We start from the raw sequence: 10,008 nt of genomic DNA, 5'->3' as shown, positions 1-10,008 counted from the left end.
TGTCCTGTCTGCCTTGAATAAATCCCATCTTCACCCGTATTCACGGCTCGACTCACCTGCTTGCTCGTCTGCCGACAACCAAACACAGCACTACCCTCTGTGTGTGTGTTTGATAAATGTTAATGTGTAACCTTTCTATATATAGGGTTACTCTTCCTTCCAAACCTAGCAGAAATCAGTCCTGATTGAGTTTCTGGGAGTCTGACACCGGCAGAAGGTGTGATAGAATCAGTACTGGATGCAGGGTTGGCCTGCATAGCAACAGTATTGTGTTGCTGTCCATCCAAAGCTGTGACAAAGGACTGTGTGACACTGGATGGTATAGGAAGATGCTGAAAGTAGTGGCAGTTACGTCGAAGTGTTGGCCCTTGTTGAGTTTTGGTAACATAAGAATGCGGAGTGATGCTGTCTCCAGTAACCACGACAACTTGTTCCCCAGCCTTTCTGATAATCTAGCTTTGTGAGAAGCATCAACTGGCTGCAGCAACAGTAAGGATCTTGCTCCATGGAGACAATTGAAGTAGAAAGCTTGTTTCTGTTTTTCCTGTTTTTTTTATGTCTTTATGTTTGATGACTTGGTCAACAGACTGGTTTGGTGACTGGCGATCACACCCCAGGATGCTATGGTGGAGGACAACATCCTGAAGCTGGAATCGGAACACCTGCGGGACCTGCTGTACGATAAGGCCGACAGCGTCCTTCCCTGGAGAAGCAGAGGCTGTGGCTGCAGGCGGTCATGAGCGAGTGGGAGGAGGAGCTTAAGCTTCACCGTGAGATGATCTGCAAGCGGGTCAGATTGGCCCAGTTTCCTGAATAATTTTTTATTGATGCTTAAACTTGAAATGAATACAATCATAAAACTGGATGGATACATCATGAAATCATAGCCATTATATTAACATCCATCCACCCCATTTATCCAGATCAATGCAAATAAACTGTAGTGTATGTTGTTTTAAATGTAGCCATATCAAAATTGTTAGTTGAATAACTAATGGAGACAGCTGTCAAAACAACCCACACACAAGCAGCACTTTACACTATACATACACACTGTGAGTAACACACAAGGGAGTCATATCTGAAAAGTCAGTTGTATTTTGAATGCACACAGTGGAGCTTATTCCATTTCATAATAGGGCACAGATGCATAATCACCACAGGCAATTTAAAGAACCAGGTTTCTGTACGTGCTGGAGGAATCTGGAGTTTCCAGCGGACGCCCACAAACATGGGAGATTATTAAAACTTCACACGCACACAGACAAGGAATGCTGCGCCGCCGACCACTGAGCCATTGTTCCTCCCCAGATCAGTATTTATGCCTAATTGATTATAAGAAATATTTATAGAGCAGAATGAGGCATGCTTATGTTTATGCTGGTCTCTTACGTCAGTGTTGAAGCCCATGAAAGGTTTTTCAAGATTGACAAGATGAAAAAGAGGTATGAGATACTGACTGTATCTATGGTTCCCCTTGAGGATGAGGAGGAGAGATCTCAGGCTTGCTACATCATCAAGGTGAGTGCTTATTAAGCTGTAAAGCAGCCAAACATCTTGTGTTTGTTTGCATGTTTGATTTTTTTTTTTTAATCCTGGCTAAGCCTCTGCTCCTGTGATCGGAAGGTTGCTGGTTCATGCACAGCTTCAGCAGCATCATCACATCTGTGGGCCCTTGAGCAGGGCCCTTAACCCCCAGCTCCATGGGCGTCCCTATGGGTGGCTGCCCTTCGCCGCCAGGCGTACTGTCACCTACATATGTCTGTGTGTCACGGATAGCGAGACGGGGTAGGTGATGTCCATTCAAGATTTCCATCCACAAGTTATGGTTCAGATATACCCTCTGCTGCAACCACATATCCTTTTATCTTCATTCTTCATAACTTTTTGTGTTTTTAGGTGAGGAATATCAGGAGAAGCTCAGACTAGAGGAGCAAAAGAGAGCTGCAGAGGAAAGGTATAAATATAAAAGAAGGCAAATGAAAGAGCTACAGGATGACATTCAGGCATGTTGGTTGTGCAGTGTTATCTAGTTTCCATTTTCCCAGAATCCACTGCCACTGTTAGAGCAATACACATTAGCTTTAGTACAGTTGAATTTTTTAAATGATGTTATATAACACAAGTTACAAATATATAACAAGAAAGATTTAAATCTCAAAAAGAAAAATTAATTACAAGTAATTGACCATTCTGATTCACTGTGTTCATTACTTAGACTGGTGATGTTCCTGTTGCAGAGTGCTGGCATGTTCCTGCCCAAGGTCACTGCATATTTCACTGTAGCTGTGAGCAATTACAAGCCATGTCCTGGAAGGAAGCAGGGAAGAAGCACAAATACTGTAGGATAAAATGTGGTTCTTTGAAATGAATCAATCAACAACAGAAATATTGCAAATTTCGTCACTCAGAGATTCAAATAAACAATTTACAGGATATGACAGGAAGTATGTTTCAGTCATACAATGAAGTAAACATGAAAAGACTTTTTTATGAAACCGCCCATTATGAAATATCCTACATGCTTTTATTCTATCTATTCATTGACCATTATACTGGGAGGGGTCTGTACCTGCTACTCAGAGAGAACTGATGCCATATAACGGCAAAGCTAAAGTGTTACCATGTTATCATGGTCAGTGGTGCCCATGGGGGGGGGTCTTGGTGTGAGATGCTGCCAGGAGATCTTACTGATGTCAGGGCTCATAATAATCCCATGGGAGCAGTAGGTCTGTCTAACATGCATGTCCCTCTGTATGAAGCTCAAACTGAATCCTGACACTGTACCCCACTAATGGCTACATTCTAAATGCATGAGGCAGCAGTGATTCACCGGGATAAACACTGGCAGACATGAAGATAAATTCACTGTAGATGATGCGGGAGAGTTGGCAACCCTGGTAATGGCAGTAGCCTACAAATAAGAAAAAACACAACTGCAAACAGTGCGGCTACACAATCGGCCCATAATGCAATGTGATGCCACACATCTGACCTCGATATATCCATCCCCATCAATGGTAATATGAAACTTATGCCCCTGTTTGCTGGTATCCAGTGACATACTGCCCAACACAAAGCGGGGTGCATTTAAAAAGGTATAATCCATGTTTTGGGGTGTATTAATCCACTTATACCACAGTTACCACACATTTGGCTTACATGTTTGTAACCTAAAAACATTATTTTCACATCTATGAGCTGAAAAAGCATGTATTAGTAGAACTACTTTCTTCCGCCAATGATTAAAGCGTTCTGTTTTGTTTCTGTAAATTATGTCAAATTTAAATAATGTTGGAATTATAAGATTATAATTACTGCTGCAATTTGCCTAACAGGCATTACATGTGTGGTTATTAACCATCATACTGATCAATCAGGTTCAACAACTGAGTATTGCCCTGATAATATTATGTAACTATTTACAAAATATTAGTCTTCCTACAAATGACTCATTCAACAGGAACATGGTCACACCCTGCTCCACCCCTGTGAACAAAAATCCTTTGCGTCTAGCCCACATCTAAATTTAAATCATAGAATGTTCCTGTAAAAATGAGGAAGGACTACTTCCCAGTGTACTGACACAAAAGACCAATAGCACAGGTGTAGAGCACAACAAACATGTAATATCCTTGGCAACCTCAAATGGAGATATTTGTTTTGCCATTTGTAGAAGTAACTGGTACACCGAATTTTTTTTTAGTAAATCCCATCTTACTCTCCTATGAGACACACAGACACTGGTGAGAGCAAAGATTGGGCTCAGAGCTCAGGGGTAGCTATTTATCTGCTGGGTGCAATTCCAAGAGTTTGGCAGTGATATGATCCTCTGTCAGCCATGGTATTTGAACCAGCAACCTTCCGGTTACAGTTATAGAATAGCAACATACTGCAACAAGCACTAAGACTTAATCTTCCCATTTGCTCAGTTTATACAGTGTCTTTGCTGATGTCTTAAGTAAATATTTATGCACTTTCCTGTTGGGATGGACATGGTGCACAGTGTCTCCAGGACCCAAACGACAGAATGGCTTATGAATGGGTGTTTTTCTATTATAAGAGGTTATCTTTAAAATTCAGTTGAAAGTCTTCCAGTTAAATTCTCCCTCCATCACAGGGCTCAAAACTGACCAGGGAGATTCGGTCTGCCAGGAAGACCAAGGAGGAATCCTTGGAAGAGCGAGACATCGATCTCCGGGAGCTGAGGGACTTTGATACAGTTCCCCTCTGGCTCACACACATCTATAGTTAGCTTTACCCACTTGGCCAACCCAGAATTCTGATTGTAAACCCCCCCACACACACACATAGAACATGTGACTGCACGCTCCGTCATGTGAGCCGCATCTGCATCACTGAGTACTCGTGCGCTTTGTGCACAGCTGGTCGAGGGGGTCTTCAAGCAGCAGCGGCTCCTCCTCAGTGCAAGTGGCCCCGCCTCCCACCACGAGGACCGTGGACCTGGGCATGGGTCTCTCGGTGACGTCCGCACCCCTTGTCACACCATCCCCACGGGATTCCCGGCCCGGGAGCGGCACCAGCGGCAGCAGCAGAAGCGGCGGCAGTGTCCACAGCCAGAAGGTCCAGCGGAAGAGCCCATAGAGCGGCTGTGACCCTCTTAAGGTTACAGACATTGGCTCATTGAGGGGCTTTTACCTAAGATTTACATTACATTGAAATATGTGTGATTTACCAGCTCATAAGTGGTTAAAAAAATTCAGCTGTGACACACTGACTGGTGCTAAAAAGCAGTGGAATAATATCACTCCTTGTCAGTCAGATGGCCACAGGCCACAGTAAAAGGGGTCAAGCAATGCTTACAGAATCCCCACGGTGACATGGGGACAACATGGGGACTCCACACATATGGAGGCAGGGCGGAGACTCGAACCCTAATTATAAACCAGTTATATTTGCTTTGCTATAATCATAATTAAGAGGTGGGATGTCATAACTGCTCTTACTGTGCATATTATGCATGTGTGTAATGTAAATTATCCACAAATTTGTATATCTAAACTCAGAAATAAAATGTTTTCCTGGTTAGTGGTATGTTTCTCACTGACCTCTGGGCAAACGGCTAAAGAAGGAAGGAGTGAAGGTGAGACTTTCTGAAATGTAACTGCTTTTGGTGTTTGGAGTCACATAATGCTTCCTTTTAACTTTTATTTATGATGAAAAATATATATACAGATGTGCTTCTGTTTTTTTCCCCAAAGGTTTTTTTTTTTTTAAGTTTTACATAGACTGTAATAAATGCAACTTAAATATTATTTTGCTGTTAGAATTATGGCATGCCAATCAGAAAATACTTCACCATCTTTGATATATATCGAGTGAATACCAATATATATAAAACAAAACCTGGTTTGCATATATTGAAAGTGCTTGTGTGTGTGTGTGTGTGTGTGTGTGTGTGTGCGTGCGCGGTATACCTATCCTTACAGGGACACAATGTCCCCATAACATGATAAATATCTGTTTTTTTTCCGTTATTGGGATCGGTTTCCAGGTCCCCATAAGGGAAAAAACTATTCTATAAAAATCAGTGACTGCTATGAAAAAACTAAAAATGCAAAAACTCTTGTATTTTGTTTGGTTACTTGTGGTTATGGTTAGGGCTGGGTGGGGGTTAAGGTTGTCATAGTTAGCGTTAGCATTTTTCCCATAGAAGTGAATGGGCGGTCCCCATAGGTACACCCGACCTGTGTGTATCATCTTTCATTCTTCATACCAGTAATCATGGGCCACACCCATCACATGACAAGCCACCTCAGTGATGAGAACCTGAGTGCAGGTGTGTGGCAGGTGATACCTCAGCACCACACTGGTCTGAATGGACCAGTATGAGTTTTTCCCAGTGGCTGGAGTGCAAATCCTGCCACCAACCCCCAAATATTCCCAGAAAGTTGGAGGACCTGCTTGCAGGGCTGAATGTAGGATAACATCATACCCAGGACGAAGCAATTACAGGTCATTACTCAAGGGCCCAATGGAGTAGCATCAGTCCTGACATTCATGGGATTCAAACCAACAACCTTCCGAATGTTGGAACAGATCCCTATCCTCAGAGCCACCACTTCGCCCCAAAATACAATGTACTTGATAGACTTGTCCATATGTTATGAAGAACTGAAAGTTTTAAATAATCACAGCTAAATTAATTTTATGTACTTAATTTATTAATTTAAGTTGACAGGGTTCAGTATTTTAAAGTTGGGTTTACTCATAAATTGGAGTGAAATAAGTTGCCTTATTATTTTAAGTTGCCTCAGCTTTTCTTTCTTACAGTCTACGATTTGATTCTCTACCATATTGTTTGGTAAAAAAAAATGTTTTGGTTGTCTAACGTATTTTTGGTTCTCAACCAGCTAACACTTTCATGCTGGAATGTATCTTAGAAAGTATGTGTCTATTTACACATAAACACAGTAGAGAAGGTTATTGATAGCAGCAAACCAAAAGGAAAGTTGTGAAAACCACAATATAGCTTATTATAATTGCAAAGTATGATACAGGAGTTTGCATGTCTGATCTCACTACAGACCCCAGAATAGCACAATCATTTATTCATTTATTTAATCTATTTACAGGCTTTAAAGATTTTATTTATGGTTTTAACAATAGGTATGTATTTATACAGGTTTAAATAGGCAATCATTTGGAGTCTGGAATGGATTAGTCCAAAGTAGATTATTTCTTTTGGGAAAAATTGATTGGTTTTCGACCAAATTGGTTCTCGAACAGCTTTCTGGAACGGATTAAGTTCGAGAACTGAGGTTCCATATATTGTGATTCTAACTACACAACATACTTCACATAATACATTATACAGTGACTGGACAATATGCTACAATATCCTACAGAAACATAGAAATATTGTAGCGTTGTAGTGGGTAGAGTAAAATCAACATGGAGATTTAACACCCTTTTAGCCATATTGAAAAGGTATTGCAGGTATTTATAGGAGAAAGTACACCCAAGGTAATAACATAAAAAAACAATTGAACATCTTTCATGGTAGGAGTAACAGAACCATGACTCATAGGGTGAGGCAGGACACCGGATGTGTATTTGGGGAAGAACATCTTTCAGGGAACAGGGTGCAGCTGGAACTGAACTGACAGCACACAATATGCAAATTCATAGAAATATGAGATAAAAAGAAAACAAAGAAAAGTCAGGTAGATGACAGGAAATGCAGAGGTTTTGGGGAGATACAACAGGCTTGTGTGATTAACGGCGGTGAGGCTTCTTCCAGGATAGTGGGAGCATCATAATGAAGAGGGACATCCCCAGATCCGGTCTTCTGACATTCCCCGCCAGCTCTCCCACTCCACCCATTCTAGACATCAATTCTAGTCCAGTAAAGGAAATCTATATGAACATACATATACTTCATTGTGTACACATTTCGTTGTATATGCATTTAATTTTAAGTGCAGTGGGTGCTGTCATGTCTGTATATCTGGTTCTTGTTACCTATTTGCATTCATAATAAAATTAAAAAACTCTCTTACCATACAACAGGGTTGGGGCCATTCCGGAATGCATTGATCAATTCCAGTCCAAATCAGGAAATGGAACTGGAGCTAGGATTGGAAAAAAAACTACGGGGAACAAAATTGGAGTTGAATTTGAATTTCAGGGAGACTTAAGTTGCAACTCCAGTTCTATTTCCTGATTTGGATTGGAATTGACAATGCATTCCGGAATGGCCCCAACCCTGCCATACAATCATCACAGATATTGTGTAACATTCAATTCATTGTAAAATTTAGTTCCTATGCAGTTTCCCTGGCTACCTAATCAATATATACAGAGAACCTGTCACAGAACATACGCAAATGAAAATACTAATTACATCACTCATGCAAAACAAACATACCTGCCAAATATCAGGGTCAGGTGCCACCTGCTCACAAGTTCTTTTAACCAATATAACTTAAGTATATATATATTATTTCTATTACTTTGGGTGGCTCTTTCATTAGGAACCCCTACACCCTACCTGGGAGAACCATATTTTTTCTCCATAATCACTTCAAAGGTAGATGAAATGCACATTCAGAGAAGTATGTCAAGGAAACATTATTGAATGCTCCTCCCATCCCTGAGAAGAATATATTTGGCATACTTCATCATTCAGGCCAGAGAGAAGCTCATTCTTTTGCTGTGCAAAGTAGTTGCCATTAGTACGTTCAACAGGGAATGAAAATGCTGTATCTCGTTCTGTTATTAGGCTGTTTCTTACCACTGGGACAATCACAAGTACCTACAACTACAAGTAAGTAATTTATGAAAACTGTATAAATGTTTCAGCATTTATTATTATATTGTAATTTTTCAATGATGTGAGAAATTGAATTTAAGCTTAAATATTACATTGTGAAAAAGCAGAACATATTAAATTTAAAAGTATATTGAAGTTAAATTTTTTTCAAGTATGATTACTATGATATGAAAAACAACATTTATTTTCACTGTAAAATACACGCATGACAGGAATATACAGAAAAGTATTGATATTGTATTTATGATTTATTGCAGTGTCAACCACCCCAAAGACCCCAACGTCGGCATCATCAACCACCCCAACGTCGGCATCATCAACCACCCCAAAGACCCCAACGTCGGCATCATCAACCACCCCAACGTCGGCATCATCAACCACCCCAATGTCGGCATCATCAACCACCCCAAAGACCCCAACGTCGGCATCATCAACCACCCCAACGTCGGCATCATCAACCACCCCAATGTCGGCATCATCAACCACCCCAATGTCGGCATCATCAACCACCCCAACGTCGGCATCATCAACCACCCCAATGTCGGCATCATCAACCACCCCAATGTCGGCATCATCAACCACCCCAATGTCGGCATCATCAGCCACCTCAAAGACCTCAACGTTGACATCATCAAACACAACGTCTCCAATGTCAAATTCAACAATCACCAACATCAATCCAACAAACACAACACAATCAACAGCCACAACAAACACCTCTGCAGGACTTCAGTCTGGAATACTGGCTTTAGCTGCATTTCTATACTTTCACAATCTCGGTGTCTAATAACCATTCCTTTCCATTTATCAAAGCTGTTATACTTAATTGTGCTTTATAGTCTTATGTCTGAATTCAACTAAATCTTTATATATATCACTCTTTTTAATAATGCGTTTATGTGCTTGGTATAGTAGCGTAACCCTGTGAGAGATGGAGTTGAGACTTATTTATTTTATGTATTTGTTTTCTTTGCTTAATGAAGTTTTGTAAATTTGGGTTACCCCTCAATTTAAGGGGTTAAATTCTGTTTCGAGCGGATATGTCCCTGGTCATGTGAGAGGGGAACAGAGAGTAATGGCAGGGAAGGAGGGGTGGAGAAAGAAAAAGAGCAGGAGAGAGGGGAAAGAGAGAAGACACCGGAGGAGCAAGGTGAAGAGTGTGTGCGCAGGGGACGGACAGTTTCCAGCGATGGAAAATTAAGGGATCGACCGGCTTATCTGAGAGCCTACTCCTAGGAGTTGCCCCAAAGGAGATAATCCGGACAGCGCCCCAAGTTACCGGAGAAGCTTGGGGTTCCTCCGGCACCGACTCACCACGCCGGAGCACCTTTTTTTTTTACTTATTTCATGGACACAAGGCGGCATGTTTATTTTTGTGTTTTGAAAATACTCAGTTATTTGTAATCATTGTGGTTGAGAATATATATATATATTGCTTTGGTTGATTTAATATATATATATAATTAATTAAGAATTCAGGGTGTTTGCATTTGGTCGATTGTTAATTGTGTTTCTTATGGTTTTGGATGGTAAGGAGGGTGATGTAAACACCAAGCCGGTGTGGGACTAACCCAGGGCCCCTTTCCTAACTGCAGTGTTCGGGGAAAGGGTGCTAAAGTAGTTGTTATGTTTGCATCAATATGCACAACTAACATCTATTATATCACTGGATTTATGGAACAACCAGAGAAGAGAACAATCGGAGACATGGA

General features: G+C 41.0%; 1 long non-coding RNA gene across 1 annotated transcript; it reads left to right on the top strand.

Annotated features, from left to right (window-relative positions):
- Positions 1–8,026: 8,026 nt before the first annotated feature.
- On the top strand, positions 8,027–10,008 carry LOC140581480 (uncharacterized). Its single transcript, XR_011984561.1, has 2 exons — positions 8,027–8,290; positions 8,554–10,008. It is a non-coding gene; the product is annotated as an uncharacterized lncRNA (long non-coding RNA).

This window comes from Paramormyrops kingsleyae, chromosome 21, assembly GCF_048594095.1.
Source record: "Paramormyrops kingsleyae isolate MSU_618 chromosome 21, PKINGS_0.4, whole genome shotgun sequence".
In the NCBI taxonomy this organism is placed as follows: domain Eukaryota; kingdom Metazoa; phylum Chordata; class Actinopteri; order Osteoglossiformes; family Mormyridae; genus Paramormyrops; species Paramormyrops kingsleyae.
This window is presented reverse-complemented; position numbering and strand designations above follow the sequence as displayed.